This window comes from Salvia hispanica, chromosome 2 (genome assembly GCF_029641045.1).
Source record: "Salvia hispanica isolate PSC_SH4W2 chromosome 2, Shi_PSC_v1, whole genome shotgun sequence".
In the NCBI taxonomy this organism is placed as follows: Eukaryota; Viridiplantae; Streptophyta; class Magnoliopsida; order Lamiales; family Lamiaceae; genus Salvia; species Salvia hispanica.
In genome coordinates this window covers 55,030,039-55,053,455 of record NC_142693.1, presented here as the reverse complement: position 1 = coordinate 55,053,455, position 23,417 = coordinate 55,030,039, and the positions used below count along the sequence as shown (strand labels likewise).

The following is a 23,417-nucleotide window of genomic DNA, read 5'->3' as shown; positions in this document are numbered from 1 at the left end:
AAAATAAAAATGAAAATGAAAATAAAGCAAATAAAATCTAGACTAGTAACCTTAATTATTATCACGATATTAAGCTCTAACGACACAAAATAGTCCCCGGCAACGGCGCCAAAAACATGACTCAACTTATTTTAACACAAGTGATACCCAAGTGTACGGGGCTGGTGTAGCAATTAGCAAGCAAGAGTATCGTATCCCACAGAGACTAATTTGTATCAACTTAAGTACCACGAACAAATATTGACTACTATCTAGAGAATCGGGAAATGTTTGGTTTTGTTCTAACACTACGAAAAGCATATAATGAACAAATAAATAAATAAAAGCAAGTAAACACGTAGTCAAAAGATAATATGGAGAAAATTGTAGAACTCAAGGATCCGATGCACAATTCCAAGTTCTTATCCAATCAAATTTCCTTACCTTTTGATGTCTCTAGAGTTACTAAGTCGACCACAATTATAGATTAAACCCCCTCCCGAGGTGAGAAACCTGTAGATTAGGTGCTAAGATTGAAGTCCCCTTCTAATCCTAAAACCCCTAACTCCCAAAAGCTCGATTAGGTCAAAGACCTCACTCAAAACCTCAACTCTCCCGAGTTTTATTGCATTAAGGTGTGAATTATTCTTATTTCTAGATTAATTATTTCATCTCCCGATTAATCTAATTAATCCTACACAATCAAGTGGCGATCAAGCAATTGAAAGGAATAAGCCCAAGAATAATCAAATAACTAAAAGAGCAAGGTAAGAACAAAATTAATTGGATAAAAACTATGAAATCAATGCATCATCACCAAGAATTCTACAAAATAGGGTTTAGCAACTCATGTTCTTCATAAAAACCATGTTCAAAACAAAAGATTCTATGAAATACATGGAGAAAAGATTAAGATACTCCTGTGAGAATGAATCTATGGATTGGCAACTTCAATCTTCCGATGATTGGAAGTCTTTAATCTTCAATTCCCTCTCTCAAAGGTGTTCTTGGGGGTGTGTGTGAGTGTTGGAGGCGGTAAGTGTAGAATCCTCTTTAACCCTAGGCGTTTTCCCTTTAATCTCCCATAAAAAATCGCGTTTTTGGCAAAAGAATACTCCAAAATAGCGTACCCGGCCGGGTGGTCATTTTCGACCCCTTTCTGGCCATTTTCGCTCAGAATTACAGTACCCGGCCGGGTGAATTTACAGTGTAATAATTCACCCGGCCGCGTGTAAGCTTCTGGATAGCGCAGTGCTCTTGTAACGGCCTTAACTTCTTCTACTGAACTCCGATTGAGGCGTGCAAGATACCCACGCGAAGCTCTTTCAAAGACGAAGAGAATGATATGTATTATGGGCTGATTGGACTTCAAAATCTCAAGTAAATATTGTCTCAAAGCAAGGCTGCTGCACATCCACATATTTTGTACCTTTTTCTATACATTCTTAACAAAATGGTCAACATACCAACATAATAGAGAAGTAGATATAAACATGTCCAATAATAGACAAAATATGATCAAATTCATACATAACCACCCTCTAAAACCATGTAAAATCCAATTATGTCAACTCCCCCAAACTTAAATAATTGCTAGTCCTCGAGTAATGAAGAAAAAGAACTAAAAGAAGACTTGGATTTAAAGGGGTTTAGACATCATCACTGTTTCAAAGAGTATGGAATAAAAGAGCATATCAAAATACAAATTATATTAAGTCAAGCCGTTGAGTGCACTTTTACTACTAACTTGTATATCACCTTGGATTCATGCTTCTCTCAAGATATGTGTGTGTGTACCTCACTCTCAAAAGTGTATGTATAGAAATAATACTCTCAAATCAAAATACAAGTAGTGTTTACCATAGGCTTGTTCCAAATCAAACATCTCCTCTACTAGAATGTGAATGTGAATCTAAAATCAGAAAGAACTTTATTAAGGTTGTAATGTGGCTTTTTGGACGGTAGGGAACATTTTGGCTAAAGTGGCTGAAAAGTAAGAGAAGCCCAAGTACTCGCATAATACAAATCCCAACAAAAGACCATTTTCCATAACAAATCTCAGATAAGTAAGACTTTGTCGAACTTCTTCCTCCCATCCGGTCCCCACTTATTTAGAAACCCAACCAATAACTCTTCTAGACTTTGTCTAGCTTATACCTCCACAAATTTATTGTTTTTTTTTTCTTGTTCCTCTAGACTTCGTCTAGCTTATACCTCCATTATTATTATTTTTTACAACGCCCCATATGTGCTTCCAAGTTTGTAGGCTTATCACTCTTGACGGTGACTTAACAATTATTTGACAGACGTGACACTTTTTAGGCTAGGAGGGCTAACTAGGGATTAAGACAAAAATATATACACTTGTGAAGGGGAGAACAAAGAATGCCTAACGTCATTAACTAAATTCACATTCACTATGTTGATTTCATATGATTAGGAGCAAGTTCTAGAAACAACAACAAGCATATGATAAAATCACACAAAAAAAAGAAGTTTTGGCTCAAATCTCACTCGGGTAATAGCATGAATCAAGGCAAACAAGCAATTCGTTACTTATGCACCTATTACTCAAACTCTTAAGTCAAAAACCATGATAGCTTAAAAGATGGATTAAGTTTTTATCATTAACAACTAGTCTTTATCCCAAGAAAATCAAAATTCAATTCCACAACAACCAAAACCAAAACAACTCACAGAGGTCTAAAGCAAAACAAATCTACCCTAAAACATAAATAAAAGCAACAAAAGATAACTAATCAATTTGAAACAAAAATAAAGTAGTAAAATACCTCATAAGGCTCACTATCCACCATATCACCCCCCAAACTTATTCAAGGCTATGCAAAGAATAAGTTTGAAAAGTTGGTGGAGAAGGGAGACTTATATGATAGGCAAACTAAAGCAAAAATAATCTGAAAGTTACCTACTAGGGGTTACCTCCCCTATAGTGCCTTTGGTTATCGTCGTTGGCTCGACGTCTTCATACAGCTTGCATCATTTCACTCCCATATCAATGGGATTGTTGGCTTCTTCTTCGTGTTCAACCAGGTACATTCTTGCCAACAACCTCTTCTTCCACCAAGTCTTCTTCACCATGTTATCATTTGATTTGAGCTCTACTTTCGGTGTGATCGATATTCTTGCTTCCTTTTCCTTCGCCTTCTTGGGCTCTCTTTGTCTTCCTTTGCAGTGAATTGATCCACCACATGGGCCAAATAGACACTGTGGTAAGGAAATATTCTCGACCTTGGGCTTTACCATTTGATCCTTCTGAACCTGTACAACGGGCACAACTTTGCACTCTTTCTTCATAGTAAGCTCTTCCACCTTATGACTCCCCATGGCATTGTAGATGGAGAAGATATGGTGTTTGGTGCCCATGCGGAGGGTAAGCTCTCCCCTTGAAACATCAATCAATGCTTTCCCCGTCGCTAAGAATGGCCGACCAAGGATAAGCGGCACATTCCTATCTTCTTCCATGTCAAGCACGGCAAAATCAACGGGAAATATAAAGTCATTTACCCGCACTAACACATCTTCTATGATCCCTTCAGGATAGGTGACGGATCTATCGGCCATTTGGAGCGTGATTCTAGTCGGCTTGAGAGTGCCGATTTTCATCTTCCTAAAGAAGGATAGGGGCATCAAGTTGATGCTCGCCCCCAAATCACAAAGTGCCTTCATGTGTTTGTCGTCACCAATGGCACATGATATGTTGAAACTTCCAGGGTCCTTAAGCTTTGCCGACAATTTCTTCTGGATTATGGCACTACAATTCTCCGACATGCTCACTGTTTCGTAGTTTACCCACTTTTTCTTCTTGGAGATCACGTCTTTTAGGAACCTTGCATACATAGGCATTTGTTGAAGAGCCTCTACTAGTGGGATATCCACATTCACCTTCCTAAAGATGTTCAACAATTTCTCAAATTTCTCATCCACAACCTTCTTCTTGATTCGGCTAGGGAACGGTATCTTAGGAGTATATGGCTCCAATCGAGGTGGTTCAGGTTGTTTCTTCTCTTTCTCAACAACATTATCCTCTGCAGTCTCTTCATCCACCTCTTTTTCCACTTCATCGGGTTGAATGGTCGCACAGATGGCTTTGCAATCCTTGCAGTCTTTGGGATTGACAATGGTATGTGAGGGAAACTGGCCCGGTTGATGTTGAATACCCACAGCCTGTGAAATCTGGCTCATCTGAGTATCGATGCTCTTCATGTGAATACTCAAGCTCTGCACATCTGTCTCTACCTGCTTCAGTCTCTTATCAGAATTGGCCATAATTTCCCCTGTCTGCTTCATAAACGTCATCAAGACATCTCCAAGCTCATTCTTCTTCGGCTCAACGACTTGTCCATTCGACACTTGAAACCCCGGAGGTGGCTATAGGGCATTGTTAGGATTCCCATAAGACAAGTTGGGATGTGCTCTATTCCCAAAGTTGTTGAAGTTACCACCCCCTTGATTGTGGCCGTTGTTGTTGTTGAAATTCTGATTGTTGCCGCATTGATGCACGTAATTCACCGCTTCACTTTCAAGCCCGGTTGGCTCTGATTCCATATAGCCAAACTTAGTAGTCAGGAAATCCAGCTGCTTGGACATCATGTCCATCTTGTCAACATCCGATGCGGACGCCACCCTGTAGGCTTTGCTTCTCTCATTCTTCCACCCATCATCGTTGGAGGCCACCCTCTCAATCACCTCTAATGCATCGTCTTCTCCCAACTTAAGGAGTGACCCCCGTGCGCTCATATTCAACTCGCGTATTGCCTCCGGAGTGGCTCCCCTGTAGAAAGTTACAACCTGTTGCCCTGGGCTTAACCCGTGGTTGGGGCATCTCTTCATCAGGTATTTGAATCTCTTCCATGCCTCGTGAATATTCTCCTGAGGATGCATTGCATAAGAGATGACTTCAGCTTGGCGCTTGAGTGCCTCGCTCGGTGGGTAGTATTTATCCAAGAAGAGCTCAACCATTGCATCCCAAGTTTCGACTGAGTTGGGATCCATGCTATCGTACCAATCCCTAGAATCATCCTTCAATGAAAAAGGGAACAGTCTGAGGCGAATCTGATCATCGGAGACCCCATTAGCCTTCACCGTGTTGCTGATTTGTATGAACTTGGTCAAATGCTTGTTGGCATCTTCCGAAACTGTTCCACCAAATGCATGTGCTTCTGCCCTGTTTATCAATCCCGACTTTAACTCAAAGCTGTTGGCCGCAATCCCGGCATTATTGATTGGTGGATTAGCAACTCGTCTATATGCATACAGATTCTGCACGGGCTGAACTGGTGGTCTCGCGTTCCGCTCATTCAACTGCCTCTGCATGTTGGCCATTTGATCTCGGAGTTGACGAATAACTGGATCCTCATTGTTGTTCTCATTGTTCTCCATTAGGATTGGAGAATTATGCTCGTACTGTATAGGTGTTGGAGGTGGAGAAGGAATAGGTACTGGAGTTCTCTGAACGGGGGATGGTGGACGCCTATGACCCGGTGAAGATACGCGGATCCTCTGGTTCAACCTCCTCTGGGCGTTCCTCCTCCTGTTGGATGCTTCGATCTCGGGATCGATGGGTTCTAAAGGTGGACCATTAGAACGAGTGTGCATACAACCCGAGAAAAGAAACACCAAGATTAGAGAACTCAAAAAAATAAAATAAAAATGAAAATGAAAATAAAGCAAATAAAATCTAGACTAGTAACCTTAATTATTATCACGATATTAAGCTCTAACGACACAAAATAGTCCCCGGCAACGGCGCCAAAAACATGACTCAACTTATTTTAACACAAGTGATACCCAAGTGTACGGGGCTGGTGTAGCAATTAGCAAGCAAGAGTATCGTATCCCACAGAGACTAATTTGTATCAACTTAAGTACCACGAACAAATATTGACTACTATCTAGAGAATCGGGAAATGTTTGGTTTTGTTCTAACACTACGAAAAGCATATAATGAACAAATAAATAAATAAAAGCAAGTAAACACGTAGTCAAAAGATAATATGGAGAAAATTGTAGAACTCAAGGATCCGATGCACAATTCCAAGTTCTTATCCAATCAAATTTCCTTACCTTTTGATGTCTCTAGAGTTACTAAGTCGACCACAATTATAGATTAAACCCCCTCCCGAGGTGAGAAACCTGTAGATTAGGTGCTAAGATTGAAGTCCCCTTCTAATCCTAAAACCCCTAACTCCCAAAAGCTCGATTAGGTCAAAGACCTCACTCAAAACCTCAACTCTCCCGAGTTTTATTGCATTAAGGTGTGAATTATTCTTATTTCTAGATTAATTATTTCATCTCCCGATTAATCTAATTAATCCTACACAATCAAGTGGCGATCAAGCAATTGAAAGGAATAAGCCCAAGAATAATCAAATAACTAAAAGAGCAAGGTAAGAACAAAATTAATTGGATAAAAACTATGAAATCAATGCATCATCACCAAGAATTCTACAAAATAGGGTTTAGCAACTCATGTTCTTCATAAAAACCATGTTCAAAACAAAAGATTCTATGAAATACATGGAGAAAAGATTAAGATACTCCTGTGAGAATGAATCTATGGATTGGCAACTTCAATCTTCCGATGATTGGAAGTCTTTAATCTTCAATTCCCTCTCTCAAAGGTGTTCTTGGGGGTGTGTGTGAGTGTTGGAGGCGGTAAGTGTAGAATCCTCTTTAACCCTAGGCGTTTTCCCTTTAATCTCCCATAAAAAATCGCATTTTTGGCAAAAGAATACTCCAAAATAGCGTACCCGGCCGGGTAGTCATTTTCGACCCCTTTCTGGCCATTTTCGCGCAGAATTACAGTACCCGGCCGGGTGAATTTACAGTGTAATAATTCACCCGGCCGCGTGTAAGCTTCTGGATAGCGCAGTGCTCTTGTAACGGCCTTAACTTCTTCTACTGAACTCCGATTGAGGCGTGCAAGATACCCACGCGAAGCTCTTTCAAAGACGAAGAGAATGATATGTATTATGGGCTGATTGGACTTCAAAATCTCAAGTAAATATTGTCTCAAAGCAAGGCTGCTGCACATCCACATATTTTGTACCTTTTTCTATACATTCTTAACAAAATGGTCAACATACCAACATAATAGAGAAGTAGATATAAACATGTCCAATAATAGACAAAATATGATCAAATTCATACATAACCACCCTCTAAAACCATGTAAAATCCAATTATGTCAACTCCCCCAAACTTAAATAATTGCTAGTCCTCGAGTAATGAAGAAAAAGAACTAAAAGAAGACTTGGATTTAAAGGGGTTTAGACATCATCACTGTTTCAAAGAGTATGGAATAAAAGAGCATATCAAAATACAAATTATATTAAGTCAAGCCGTTGAGTGCACTTTTACTACTAACTTGTATATCACCTTGGATTCGTGCTTCTCTCAAGATATGTGTGTGTGTACCTCACTCTCAAAAGTGTATGTATAGAAATAATACTCTCAAATCAAAATACAAGTAGTGTTTACCATAGGCTTGTTCCAAATCAAACATCTCCTCTACTAGAATGTGAATGTGAATCTAAAATCTGAAAGAACTTTATTAAGGTTGTAATGTGGCTTTTTGGACGGTAGGGAACATTTTGGCTAAAGTGGCTGAAAAGTAAGAGAAGCCCAAGTACTCGCATAATACAAATCCCAACAAAAGACCATTTTCCATAACAAATCTCAGATAAGTAAGACTTTGTCGAACTTCTTCCTCCCATCCGGTGCCCACTTATTTAGAAACCCAACCAATAACTCTTCTAGACTTTGTCTAGCTTATACCTCCACAAATTTATTGTTTTTTTTTTCTTGTTCCTCTAGACTTCGTCTAGCTTATACCTCCATTATTATTATTTTTTACAACGCCCCATATGTGCTTCCAAGTTTGTAGGCTTATCACTCTTGACGGTGACTTAACAATTATTTGACAGACGTGACACTTTTTAGGCTAGGAGGGCTAACTAGGGATTAAGACAAAAATATATACACTTGTGAAGGGGAGAACAAAGAATGCCTAACGTCATTAACTAAATTCACATTCACTATGTTGATTTCATATGATTAGGAGCAAGTTCTAGAAACAACAACAAGCATATGATAAAATCACACAAAAAAAAGAAGTTTTGGCTCAAATCTCACTCGGGTAATAGCATGAATCAAGGCAAACAAGCAATTCGTTACTTATGCACCTATTACTCAAACTCTTAAGTCAAAAACCATGATAGCTTAAAAGATGGATTAAGTTTTTATCATTAACAACTAGTCTTTATCCCAAGAAAATCAAAATTCAATTCCACAACAACCAAAACCAAAACAACTCACAGAGGTCTAAAGCAAAACAAATCTACCCTAAAACATAAATAAAAGCAACAAAAGATAACTAATCAATTTGAAACAAAAATAAAGTAGTAAAATACCTCATAAGGCTCACTATCCACCATATCACCCCCCAAACTTATTCAAGGCTATGCAAAGAATAAGTTTGAAAAGTTGGTGGAGAAGGGAGACTTATATGATAGGCAAACTAAAGCAAAAATAATCTGAAAGTTACCTACTAGGGGTTACCTCCCCTATAGTGCCTTTGGTTATCGTCGTTGGCTCGACGTCTTCATACAGCTTGCATCATTTCACTCCCATATCAATGGGATTGTTGGCTTCTTCTTCGTGTTCAACCAGGTACATTCTTGCCAACAACCTCTTCTTCCACCAAGTCTTCTTCACCATGTTATCATTTGATTTGAGCTCTACTTTCGGTGTGATCGATATTCTTGCTTCCTTTTCCTTCGCCTTCTTGGGCTCTCTTTGTCTTCCTTTGCAGTGAATTGATCCACCACATGGGCCAAATAGACACTGTGGTAAGGAAATATTCTCGACCTTGGGCTTTACCATTTGATCCTTCTGAACCTGTACAACGGGCACAACTTTGCACTCTTTCTTCATAGTAAGCTCTTCCACCTTATGACTCCCCATGGCATTGTAGATGGAGAAGATATGGTGTTTGGTGCCCATGCGGAGGGTAAGCTCTCCCCTTGAAACATCAATCAATGCTTTCCCCGTCGCTAAGAATGGCCGACCAAGGATAAGCGGCACATTCCTATCTTCTTCCATGTCAAGCACGGCAAAATCAACGGGAAATATAAAGTCATTTACCCGCACTAACACATCTTCTATGATCCCTTCAGGATAGGTGACGGATCTATCGGCCATTTGGAGCGTGATTCTAGTCGGCTTGAGAGTGCCGATTTTCATCTTCCTAAAGAAGGATAGGGGCATCAAGTTGATGCTCGCCCCCAAATCACAAAGTGCCTTCATGTGTTTGTCGTCACCAATGGCACATGATATGTTGAAACTTCCAGGGTCCTTAAGCTTTGCCGACAATTTCTTCTGGATTATGGCACTACAATTCTCCGACATGCTCACTGTTTCGTAGTTTACCCACTTTTTCTTCTTGGAGATCACGTCTTTTAGGAACCTTGCATACATAGGCATTTGTTGAAGAGCCTCTACTAGTGGGATATCCACATTCACCTTCCTAAAGATGTTCAACAATTTCTCAAATTTCTCATCCACAACCTTCTTCTTGATTCGGCTAGGGAACGGTATCTTAGGAGTATATGGCTCCAATCGAGGTGGTTCAGGTTGTTTCTTCTCTTTCTCAACAACATTATCCTCTGCAGTCTCTTCATCCACCTCTTTTTCCACTTCATCGGGTTGAATGGTCGCACAGATGGCTTTGCAATCCTTGCAGTCTTTGGGATTGACAATGGTATGTGAGGGAAACTGGCCCGGTTGATGTTGAATACCCACAGCCTGTGAAATCTGGCTCATCTGAGTATCGATGCTCTTCATGTGAATACTCAAGCTCTGCACATCTGTCTCTACCTGCTTCAGTCTCTTATCAGAATTGGCCATAATTTCCCCTGTCTGCTTCATAAACGTCATCAAGACATCTCCAAGCTCATTCTTCTTCGGCTCAACGACTTGTCCATTCGACACTTGAAACCCCGGAGGTGGCTATAGGGCATTGTTAGGATTCCCATAAGACAAGTTGGGATGTGCTCTATTCCCAAAGTTGTTGAAGTTACCACCCCCTTGATTGTGGCCGTTGTTGTTGTTGAAATTCTGATTGTTGCCGCATTGATGCACGTAATTCACCGCTTCACTTTCAAGCCCGGTTGGCTCTGATTCCATATAGCCAAACTTAGTAGTCAGGAAATCCAGCTGCTTGGACATCATGTCCATCTTGTCAACATCCGATGCGGACGCCACCCTGTAGGCTTTGCTTCTCTCATTCTTCCACCCATCATCGTTGGAGGCCACCCTCTCAATCACTTCTAATGCATCGTCTTCTCCCAACTTAAGGAGTGACCCCCGTGCGCTCATATTCAACTCGCGTATTGCCTCCGGAGTGGCTCCCCTGTAGAAAGTTACAACCTGTTGCCCTGGGCTTAACCCGTGGTTGGGGCATCTCTTCATCAGGTATTTGAATCTCTTCCATGCCTCGTGAATATTCTCCTGAGGATGCATTGCATAAGAGATGACTTCAGCTTGGCGCTTGAGTGCCTCGCTCGGTGGGTAGTATTTATCCAAGAAGAGCTCAACCATTGCATCCCAAGTTTCGACTGAGTTGGGATCCATGCTATCGTACCAATCCCTAGAATCATCCTTCAATGAAAAAGGGAACAGTCTGAGGCGAATCTGATCATCGGAGACCCCATTAGCCTTCACCGTGTTGCTGATTTGTATGAACTTGGTCAAATGCTTGTTGGCATCTTCCGAAACTGTTCCACCAAATGCATGTGCTTCTGCCCTGTTTATCAATCCCGACTTTAACTCAAAGCTGTTGGCCGCAATCCCGGCATTATTGATTGGTGGATTAGCAACTCGTCTATATGCATACAGATTCTGCACGGGCTGAACTGGTGGTCTCGCGTTCCGCTCATTCAACTGCCTCTGCATGTTGGCCATTTGATCTCGGAGTTGACGAATAACTGGATCCTCATTGTTGTTCTCATTGTTCTCCATTAGGATTGGAGAATTATGCTCGTACTGTATAGGTGTTGGAGGTGGAGAAGGAATAGGTACTGGAGTTCTCTGAACGGGGGATGGTGGACGCCTATGACCCGGTGAAGATACGCGGATCCTCTGGTTCAACCTCCTCTGGGCGTTCCTCCTCCTGTTGGATGCTTCGATCTCGGGATCGATGGGTTCTAAAGGTGGACCATTAGAACGAGTGTGCATACAACCCGAGAAAAGAAACACCAAGATTAGAGAACTCAAAAAAATAAAATAAAAATGAAAATGAAAATAAAGCAAATAAAATCTAGACTAGTAACCTTAATTATTATCACGATATTAAGCTCTAACGACACAAAATAGTCCCCGGCAACGGCGCCAAAAACATGACTCAACTTATTTTAACACAAGTGATACCCAAGTGTACGGGGCTGGTGTAGCAATTAGCAAGCAAGAGTATCGTATCCCACAGAGACTAATTTGTATCAACTTAAGTACCACGAACAAATATTGACTACTATCTAGAGAATCGGGAAATGTTTGGTTTTGTTCTAACACTACGAAAAGCATATAATGAACAAATAAATAAATAAAAGCAAGTAAACACGTAGTCAAAAGATAATATGGAGAAAATTGTAGAACTCAAGGATCCGATGCACAATTCCAAGTTCTTATCCAATCAAATTTCCTTACCTTTTGATGTCTCTAGAGTTACTAAGTCGACCACAATTATAGATTAAACCCCCTCCCGAGGTGAGAAACCTGTAGATTAGGTGCTAAGATTGAAGTCCCCTTCTAATCCTAAAACCCCTAACTCCCAAAAGCTCGATTAGGTCAAAGACCTCACTCAAAACCTCAACTCTCCCGAGTTTTATTGCATTAAGGTGTGAATTATTCTTATTTCTAGATTAATTATTTCATCTCCCGATTAATCTAATTAATCCTACACAATCAAGTGGCGATCAAGCAATTGAAAGGAATAAGCCCAAGAATAATCAAATAACTAAAAGAGCAAGGTAAGAACAAAATTAATTGGATAAAAACTATGAAATCAATGCATCATCACCAAGAATTCTACAAAATAGGGTTTAGCAACTCATGTTCTTCATAAAAACCATGTTCAAAACAAAAGATTCTATGAAATACATGGAGAAAAGATTAAGATACTCCTGTGAGAATGAATCTATGGATTGGCAACTTCAATCTTCCGATGATTGGAAGTCTTTAATCTTCAATTCCCTCTCTCAAAGGTGTTCTTGGGGGTGTGTGTGAGTGTTGGAGGCGGTAAGTGTAGAATCCTCTTTAACCCTAGGCGTTTTCCCTTTAATCTCCCATAAAAAATCGCATTTTTGGCAAAAGAATACTCCAAAATAGCGTACCCGGCCGGGTAGTCATTTTCGACCCCTTTCTGGCCATTTTCGCGCAGAATTACAGTACCCGGCCGGGTGAATTTACAGTGTAATAATTCACCCGGCCGCGTGTAAGCTTCTGGATAGCGCAGTGCTCTTGTAACGGCCTTAACTTCTTCTACTGAACTCCGATTGAGGCGTGCAAGATACCCACGCGAAGCTCTTTCAAAGACGAAGAGAATGATATGTATTATGGGCTGATTGGACTTCAAAATCTCAAGTAAATATTGTCTCAAAGCAAGGCTGCTGCACATCCACATATTTTGTACCTTTTTCTATACATTCTTAACAAAATGGTCAACATACCAACATAATAGAGAAGTAGATATAAACATGTCCAATAATAGACAAAATATGATCAAATTCATACATAACCACCCTCTAAAACCATGTAAAATCCAATTATGTCAACTCCCCCAAACTTAAATAATTGCTAGTCCTCGAGTAATGAAGAAAAAGAACTAAAAGAAGACTTGGATTTAAAGGGGTTTAGACATCATCACTGTTTCAAAGAGTATGGAATAAAAGAGCATATCAAAATACAAATTATATTAAGTCAAGCCGTTGAGTGCACTTTTACTACTAACTTGTATATCACCTTGGATTCATGCTTCTCTCAAGATATGTGTGTGTGTACCTCACTCTCAAAAGTGTATGTATAGAAATAATACTCTCAAATCAAAATACAAGTAGTGTTTACCATAGGCTTGTTCCAAATCAAACATCTCCTCTACTAGAATGTGAATGTGAATCTAAAATCAGAAAGAACTTTATTAAGGTTGTAATGTGGCTTTTTGGACGGTAGGGAACATTTTGGCTAAAGTGGCTGAAAAGTAAGAGAAGCCCAAGTACTCGCATAATACAAATCCCAACAAAAGACCATTTTCCATAACAAATCTCAGATAAGTAAGACTTTGTCGAACTTCTTCCTCCCATCCGGTCCCCACTTATTTAGAAACCCAACCAATAACTCTTCTAGACTTTGTCTAGCTTATACCTCCACAAATTTATTGTTTTTTTTTTCTTGTTCCTCTAGACTTCGTCTAGCTTATACCTCCATTATTATTATTTTTTACAACGCCCCATATGTGCTTCCAAGTTTGTAGGCTTATCACTCTTGACGGTGACTTAACAATTATTTGACAGACGTGACACTTTTTAGGCTAGGAGGGCTAACTAGGGATTAAGACAAAAATATATACACTTGTGAATGGGAGAACAAAGAATGCCTAACGTCATTAACTAAATTCACATTCACTATGTTGATTTCATATGATTAGGAGCAAGTTCTAGAAACAACAACAAGCATATGATAAAATCACACAAAAAAAAGAAGTTTTGGCTCAAATCTCACTCGGGTAATAGCATGAATCAAGGCAAACAAGCAATTCGTTACTTATGCACCTATTACTCAAACTCTTAAGTCAAAAACCATGATAGCTTAAAAGATGGATTAAGTTTTTATCATTAACAACTAGTCTTTATCCCAAGAAAATCAAAATTCAATTCCACAACAACCAAAACCAAAACAACTCACAGAGGTCTAAAGCAAAACAAATCTACCCTAAAACATAAATAAAAGCAACAAAAGATAACTAATCAATTTGAAACAAAAATAAAGTAGTAAAATACCTCATAAGGCTCACTATCCACCATATCACCCCCCAAACTTATTCAAGGCTATGCAAAGAATAAGTTTGAAAAGTTGGTGGAGAAGGGAGACTTATATGATAGGCAAACTAAAGCAAAAATAATCTGAAAGTTACCTACTAGGGGTTACCTCCCCTATAGTGCCTTTGGTTATCGTCGTTGGCTCGACGTCTTCATACAGCTTTCATCATTTCACTCCCATATCAATGGGATTGTTGGCTTCTTCTTCGTGTTCAACCAGGTACATTCTTGCCAACAACCTCTTCTTCCACCAAGTCTTCTTCACCATGTTATCATTTGATTTGAGCTCTACTTTCGGTGTGATCGATATTCTTGCTTCCTTTTCCTTCGCCTTCTTGGGCTCTCTTTGTCTTCCTTTGCAGTGAATTGATCCACCACATGGGCCAAATAAACACTGTGGTAAGGAAATATTCTCGACCTTGGGCTTTACCATTTGATCCTTCTGAACCTGTACAACGGGCACAACTTTGCACTCTTTCTTCATAGTAAGCTCTTCCACCTTATGACTCCCCATGGCATTGTAGATGGAGAAGATATGGTGTTTGGTGCCCATGCGGAGGGTAAGCTCTCCCCTTGAAACATCAATCAATGCTTTCCCCGTCGCTAAGAATGGCCGACCAAGGATAAGCGGCACATTCCTATCTTCTTCCATGTCAAGCACGGCAAAATCAACGGGAAATATAAAGTCATTTACCCGCACTAACACATCTTCTATGATCCCTTCAGGATAGGTGACGGATCTATCGGCCATTTGGAGCGTGATTCTAGTCGGCTTGAGAGTGCCGATTTTCATCTTCCTAAAGAAGGATAGGGGCATCAAGTTGATGCTCGCCCCCAAATCACAAAGTGCCTTCATGTGTTTGTCGTCACCAATGGCACATGATATGTTGAAACTTCCAGGGTCCTTAAGCTTTGCCGACAATTTCTTCTGGATTATGGCACTACAATTCTCCGACATGCTCACTGTTTCGTAGTTTACCCACTTTTTCTTCTTGGAGATCACGTCTTTTAGGAACCTTGCATACATAGGCATTTGTTGAAGAGCCTCTACTAGTGGGATATCCACATTGACCTTCCTAAAGATGTTCAACAATTTCTCAAATTTCTCATCCACAACCTTCTTCTTGATTCGGCTAGGGAACGGTATCTTAGGAGTATATGGCTCCAATCGAGGTGGTTCAGGTTGTTTCTTCTCTTTCTCAACAACATTATCCTCTGCAGTCTCTTCATCCACCTCTTTTTCCACTTCATCGGGTTGAATGGTCGCACAGATGGCTTTGCAATCCTTGCAGTCTTTGGGATTGACAATGGTATGTGAGGGAAACTGGCCCGGTTGATGTTGAATACCCACAGCCTGTGAAATCTGGCTCATCTGAGTATCGATGCTCTTCATGTGAATACTCAAGCTCTGCACATCTGTCTCTACCTGCTTCAGTCTCTTATCAGAATTGGCCATAATTTCCCCTGTCTGCTTCATAAACGTCATCAAGACATCTCCAAGCTCATTCTTCTTCGGCTCAACGACTTGTCCATTCGACACTTGAAACCCCGGAGGTGGCTATAGGGCATTGTTAGGATTCCCATAAGACAAGTTGGGATGTGCTCTATTCCCAAAGTTGTTGAAGTTACCACCCCCTTGATTGTGGCCGTTGTTGTTGTTGAAATTCTGATTGTTGCCGCATTGATGCACGTAATTCACCGCTTCACTTTCAAGCCCGGTTGGCTCTGATTCCATATAGCCAAACTTAGTAGTCAGGAAATCCATCTGCTTGGACATCATGTCCATCTTGTCAACATCCGATGCGGACGCCACCCTGTAGGCTTTGCTTCTCTCATTCTTCCACCCATCATCGTTGGAGGCCACCCTCTCAATCACCTCTAATGCATCGTCTTCTCCCAACTTAAGGAGTGACCCCCCTGCGCTCATATTCAACTCGCGTATTGCCTCCGGAGTGGCTCCCCTGTAGAAAGTTACAACCTGTTGCCCCGGGCTTAACCCGTGGTTGGGGCATCTCTTCATCAGGTATTTGAATCTCTTCCATGCCTCGTGAATATTCTCCTGAGGATGCATTGCATAAGAGATGACTTCAGCTTGGCGCTTGAGTGCCTCGCTCGGTGGGTAGTATTTATCCAAGAAGAGCTCAACCATTGCATCCCAAGTTTCGACTGAGTTGGGATCCATGCTATCGTACCAATCCCTAGAATCATCCTTCAATGAAAAAGGGAACAGTCTGAGGCGAATCTGATCATCGGAGACCCCATTAGCCTTCACCGTGTTGCTGATTTGTATGGACTTGGTCAAATGCTTGTTGGCATCTTCCGAAACTGTTCCACCAAATGCATGTGCTTCTGCCCTGTTTATCAATCCCGACTTTAACTCAAAGCTGTTGGCCGCAATCCCGGCATTATTGATTGGTGGATTAGCAACTCGTCTATATGCATACAGATTCTGCACGGGCTGAACTGGTGGTCTCGCGTTCCGCTCATTCAACTGCCTCTTCATGTTGGCCATTTGATCTCGGAGTTGACGAATAACTGGATCCTCATTGTTGTTCTCATTGTTCTCCATTAGGATTGGAGAATTATGCTCGTACTGTATAGGTGTTGGAGGTGGAGAAGGAATAGGTACTGGAGTTCTCTGAACGGGGGATGGTGGACGCCTATGACCCGGTGAAGATACGCGGATCCTCTGGTTCAACCTCCTCTGGGCGTTCCTCCTCCTGTTGGATGCTTCGATCTCGGGATCGATGGGTTCTAAAGGTGGACCATTAGAACGAGTGTGCATACAACCCGAGAAAAGAAACACCAAGATTAGAGAACTCAAAAAAATAAAATAAAAATGAAAATGAAAATAAAGCAAATAAAATCTAGACTAGTAACCTTAATTATTATCACGATATTAAGCTCTAACGACACAAAATAGTCCCCGGCAACGGCGCCAAAAACATGACTCAACTTATTTTAACACAAGTGATACCCAAGTGTACGGGGCTGGTGTAGCAATTAGCAAGCAAGAGTATCGTATCCCACAGAGACTAATTTGTATCAACTTAAGTACCACGAACAAATATTGACTACTATCTAGAGAATCGGGAAATGTTTGGTTTTGTTCTAACACTACGAAAAGCATATAATGAACAAATAAATAAATAAAAGCAAGTAAACACGTAGTCAAAAGATAATATGGAGAAAATTGTAGAACTCAAGGATCCGATGCACAATTCCAAGTTCTTATCCAATCAAATTTCCTTACCTTTTGATGTCTCTAGAGTTACTAAGTCGACCACAATTATAGATTAAACCCCCTCCCGAGGTGAGAAACCTGTAGATTAGGTGCTAAGATTGAAGTCCCCTTCTAATCCTAAAACCCCTAACTCCCAAAAGCTCGATTAGGTCAAAGACCTCACTCAAAACCTCAACTCTCCCGAGTTTTATTGCATTAAGGTGTGAATTATTCTTATTTCTAGATTAATTATTTCATCTCCCGATTAATCTAATTAATCCTACACAATCAAGTGGCGATCAAGCAATTGAAAGGAATAAGCCCAAGAATAATCAAATAACTAAAAGAGCAAGGTAAGAACAAAATTAATTGGATAAAAACTATGAAATCAATGCATCATCACCAAGAATTCTACAAAATAGGGTTTAGCAACTCATGTTCTTCATAAAAACCATGTTCAAAACAAAAGATTCTATGAAATACATGGAGAAAAGATTAAGATACTCCTGTGAGAATGAATCTATGGATTGGCAACTTCAATCTTCCGATGATTGGAAGTCTTTAATCTTCAATTCCCTCTCTCAAAGGTGTTCTTGGGGGTGTGTGTGAGTGTTGGAGGCGGTAAGTGTAGAATCCTCTTTAACCCTAGGCGTTTTCCCTTTAATCTCCCATAAAAAATCGCGTTTTTGGCAAAAGAATACTCCAAAATAGCGTACCCGGCCGGGTGGTCATTTTCGACCCCTTTCTGGCCATTTTCGCGCAGAATTACAGTACCCGGCCGGGTGAATTTACAGTGTAATAATTCACCCGGCCGCGTGTAAGCTTCTGGATAGCGCAGTGCTCTTGTAACGGCCTTAACTTCTTCTACTGAACTCCGATTGAGGCGTGCAAGATACCCACGCGAAGCTCTTTCAAAGACGAAGAGAATGATATGTATTATGGGCTGATTGGACTTCAAAATCTCAAGTAAATATTGTCTCAAAGCAAGGCTGCTGCACATCCACATATTTTGTACCTTTTTCTATACATTCTTAACAAAATGGTCAACATACCAACATAATAGAGAAGTAGATATAAACATGTCCAATAATAGACAAAATATGATCAAATTCATACATAACCACCCTCTAAAACCATGTAAAATCCAATTATGTCAACTCCCCCAAACTTAAATAATTGCTAGTCCTCGAGTAATGAAGAAAAAGAACTAAAAGAAGACTTGGATTTAAAGGGGTTTAGACATCATCACTGTTTCAAAGAGTATGGAATAAAAGAGCATATCAAAATACAAATTATATTAAGTCAAGCCGTTGAGTGCACTTTTACTACTAACTTGTATATCACCTTGGATTCGTGCTTCTCTCAAGATATGTGTGTGTGTATCTCACTCTCAAAAGTGTATGTATAGAAATAATACTCTCAAATCAAAATACAAGTAGTGTTTACCATAGGCTTGTTCCAAATCAAACATCTCCTCTACTAGAATGTGAATGTGAATCTAAAATCAGAAAGAACTTTATTAAGGTTGTAATGTGGCTTTTTGGACGGTAGGGAACATTTTGGCTAAAGTGGCTGAAAAGTAAGAGAAGCCCAAGTACTCGCATAATACAAATCCCAACAAAAGACCATTTTCCATAACAAATCTCAGATAAGTAAGACTTTGTCGAACTTCTTCCTCCCATCCGGTCCCCACTTATTTAGAAACCCAACCAATAACTCTTCTAGACTTTGTCTAGCTTATACCTCCACAAATTTATTGTTTTTTTTTTCTTGTTCCTCTAGACTTCGTCTAGCTTATACCTCCATTATTATTATTTTTTACAACGCCCCATATGTGCTTCCAAGTTTGTAGGCTTATCACTCTTGACGGTGACTTAACAATTATTTGACATCGTGACACTTTTTAGGCTAGGAGGGCTAACTAGGGATTAAGACAAAAATATATACACTTGTGAAGGGGAGAACAAAGAATGCCTAACGTCATCTCCTAAATTCACATTCACTATGTTGATTTCATATGATTAGGAGCAAGTTCTAGAAACAACAACAAGCATATGATAAAATCACACAAAAAAAGAAGTTTTGGCTCAAATCTCACTCGGGTAATAGCATGAATCAAGGCAAACAAGCAATTCGTTACTTATGCACCTATTACTCAAACTCTTAAGTCAAAAACCATGATAGCTTAAAAGATGGATTAAGTTTTTATCATTAACAACTAGTCTTTATCCCAAGAAAATCAAAATTCAATTCCACAACAACCAAAACCAAAACAACTCACAGAGGTCTAAAGCAAAACAAATCTACCCTAAAACATAAATAAAAGCAACAAAAGATAACTAATCAATTTGAAACAAAAATAAAGTAGTAAAATACCTCATAAGGCTCACTATCCACCATATCACCCCCCAAACTTATTCAAGGCTATGCAAAGAATAAGTTTGAAAAGTTGGTGGAGAAGGGAGACTTATATGATAGGCAAACTAAAGCAAAAATAATCTGAAAGTTACCTACTAGGGGTTACCTCCCCTATAGTGCCTTTGGTTATCGTCGTTGGCTCGACGTCTTCATACAGCTTTCATCATTTCACTCCCATATCAATGGGATTGTTGGCTTCTTCTTCGTGTTCAACCAGGTACATTCTTGCCAACAACCTCTTCTTCCACCAAGTCTTCTTCACCATGTTATCATTTGATTTGAGCTCTACTTTCGGTGTGATCGATATTCTTGCTTCCTTTTCCTTTGCCTTCTTGGGCTCTCTTTGTCTTCCTTTGCAGTGAATTGATCCACCACATGGGCCAAATAGACACTGTGGTAAGGAAATATTCTCGACCTTGGGCTTTACCATTTGATCCTTCTGAACCTGTACAACGGGAACAACTTTGCACTCTTTCTTCATAGTAAGCTCTTCCACCTTATGACTCCCCATGGCATTGTAGATGGAGAAGATATGGTGTTTGGTGCCCATGCGGAGGGTAAGCTCTCCCCTTGAAACATCAATCAATGCTTTCCCCGTCGCTAAGAATGGCTGACCAAGGATAAGCGGCACATTCCTATCTTCTTCCATGTCAAGCACGGCAAAATCAACGGGAAATATAAAGTCATTTACCCGCACTAACACATCTTCTATGATCCCTTCAGGATAGGTGACGGATCTATCGGCCATTTGGAGCGTGATTCTAGTCGGCTTGAGAGTGCCGATTTTCATCTTCCTAAAGAAGGATAGGGGCATCAAGTTGATGCTCGCCCCCAAATCACAAAGTGCCTTCATGTGTTTGTCGTCACCAATGGCACATGATATGTTGAAACTTCCAGGGTCCTTAAGCTTTGCCGACAATTTCTTCTGGATTATGGCACTACAATTCTCCGACATGCTCACTGTTTCGTAGTTTACCCACTTTTTCTTCTTGGAGATCACGTCTTTTAGGAACCTTGCATACATAGGCATTTGTTGAAGAGCCTCTACTAGTGGGATATCCACATTCACCTTCCTAAAGATGTTCAACAATTTCTCAAGTTTCTCATCCACAACCTTCTTCTTGATTCGGCTAGGGAACGGTATCTTAGGAGTATATGGCTCCAATCGAGGTGGTTCAGGTTGTTTCTTCTCTTTCTCAACAACATTATCCTCTGCAGTCTCTTCATCCACCTCTTTTTCCACTTCATCGGGTTGAATGGTCGCACAGATGGCTTTGCAATCCTTGCAGTCTTTGGGATTGACAATGGTATGTGAGGGAAACTGGCCCGGTTGATGTTGAATACCCACAGCCTGTGAAATCTGGCTCATCTGAGTATCGATGCTCTTCATGTGAATACTCAAGCTCTGCACATCTGTCTCTACCTGCTTCAGTCTCTTATCAGAATTGGCCATAATTTCCCCTGTCTGCTTCATAAACGTCATCAAGACATCTCCAAGCTCATTCTTCTTCGGCTCAACGACTTGTCCATTCGACACTTGAAACCCCGGAGGTGGCTATAGGGCATTGTTAGGATTCCCATAAGACAAGTTGGGATGTGCTCTATTCCCAAAGTTGTTGAAGTTACCACCCCCTTGATTGTGGCCGTTGTTGTTGTTGAAATTCTGATTGTTGCCGCATTGATGCACGTAATTCACCGCTTCACTTTCAAGCCCGGTTGGCTCTGATTCCATATAGCCAAACTTAGTAGTCAGGAAATCCAGCTGCTTGGACATCATGTCCATCTTGTCAACATCTGATGCGGACGCCACCCTGTAGGCTTTGCTTCTCTCATTCTTCCACCCATCATCGTTGGAGGCCACCCTCTCAATCACCTCTAATGCATCGTCTTCTCCCAACTTAAGGAGTGACCCCCCTGCGCTCATATTCAACTCGCGTATTGCCTCCGGAGTGGCTCCCCTGTAGAAAGTTACAACCTGTTGCCCCGGGCTTAACCCGTGGTTGGGGCATCTCTTCATCAGGTATTTGAATCTCTTCCATGCCTCGTGAATATTCTCCTGAGGATGCATTGCATAAGAGATGACTTCAGCTTGGCGCTTGAGTGCCTCGCTCGGTGGGTAGTATTTATCCAAGAAGAGCTCAACCATTGCATCCCAAGTTTCGACTGAGTTGGGATCCATGCTATCTACCAATCCCTAGAATCATCCTTCAAAGAAAAAGGGAACAGTCTGAGGCGAATCTGATCATCGGAGACCCCATTAGCCTTCACCGTGTTGCTGATTTGTATGAACTTGGTCAAATGCTTGTTGGCATCTTCCGAAACTGTTCCACCAAATGCATGTGCTTCTGCCCTGTTTATCAATCCCGACTTTAACTCAAAGCTGTTGGCCGCAATCCCGGCATTATTGATTGGTGGATTAGCAACTCGTCTATATGCATACAGATTCTGCACGGGCTGAACTGGTGGTCTCGCGTTCCGCTCATTCAACTGCCTCTGCATGTTGGCCATTTGATCTCGGAGTTGACGAATAACTGGATCCTCATTGTTGTTCTCATTGTTCTCCATTAGGATTGGAGAATTATGCTCGTACTGTATAGGTGTTGGAGGTGGAGAAGGAATAGGTACTGGAGTTCTCTGAACGGGGGATGGTGGACGCCTATGACCCGGTGAAGATACGCGGATCCTCTGGTTCAACCTCCTCTGGGCGTTCCTCCTCCTGTTGGATGCTTCGATCTCGGGATCGATGGGTTCTAAAGGTGGACCATTAGAACGAGTGTGCATACAACCCGAGAAAAGAAACACCAAGATTAGAGAACTCAAAAAAATAAAATAAAAATGAAAATGAAAATAAAGCAAATAAAATCTAGACTAGTAACCTTAATTATTATCACGATATTAAGCTCTAACGACACAAAATAGTCCCCGGCAACGGCGCCAAAAACATGACTCAACTTATTTTAACACAAGTGATACCCAAGTGTACGGGGCTGGTGTAGCAATTAGCAAGCAAGAGTATCGTATCCCACAGAGACTAATTTGTATCAACTTAAGTACCACGAACAAATATTGACTACTATCTAGAGAATCGGGAAATGTTTGGTTTTGTTCTAACACTACGAAAAGCATATAATGAACAAATAAATAAATAAAAGCAAGTAAACACGTAGTCAAAAGATAATATGGAGAAAATTGTAGAACTCAAGGATCCGATGCACAATTCCAAGTTCTTATCCAATCAAATTTCCTTACCTTTTGATGTCTCTAGAGTTACTAAGTCGACCACAATTATAGATTAAACCCCCTCCCGAGGTGAGAAACCTGTAGATTAGGTGCTAAGATTGAAGTCCCCTTCTAATCCTAAAACCCCTAACTCCCAAAAGCTCGATTAGGTCAAAGACCTCACTCAAAACCTCAACTCTCCCGAGTTTTATTGCATTAAGGTGTGAATTATTCTTATTTCTAGATTAATTATTTCATCTCCCGATTAATCTAATTAATCCTACACAATCAAGTGGCGATCAAGCAATTGAAAGGAATAAGCCCAAGAATAATCAAATAACTAAAAGAGCAAGGTAAGAACAAAATTAATTGGATAAAAACTATGAAATCAATGCATCATCACCAAGAATTCTACAAAATAGGGTTTAGCAACTCATGTTCTTCATAAAAACCATGTTCAAAACAAA

The 23,417-nt window shown here is 40.5% G+C and overlaps 4 pseudogenes; all 4 read right to left on the bottom strand.

Annotated features, from left to right (window-relative positions):
• Positions 1-3,413: 3,413 nt before the first annotated feature.
• Positions 3,414-4,296, bottom strand: LOC148932673 (uncharacterized; annotated as a pseudogene).
• Positions 4,297-9,053: 4,757 nt separating this feature from the next.
• On the bottom strand, positions 9,054-9,936 carry LOC148932672 (uncharacterized; annotated as a pseudogene).
• Positions 9,937-14,693: 4,757 nt separating this feature from the next.
• LOC148932671 (uncharacterized) lies at positions 14,694-15,576 on the bottom strand (annotated as a pseudogene).
• Positions 15,577-20,331: 4,755 nt separating this feature from the next.
• On the bottom strand, positions 20,332-21,214 carry LOC148932670 (uncharacterized; annotated as a pseudogene).
• Between the last annotated feature and the right edge of the window lie 2,203 nt (positions 21,215-23,417).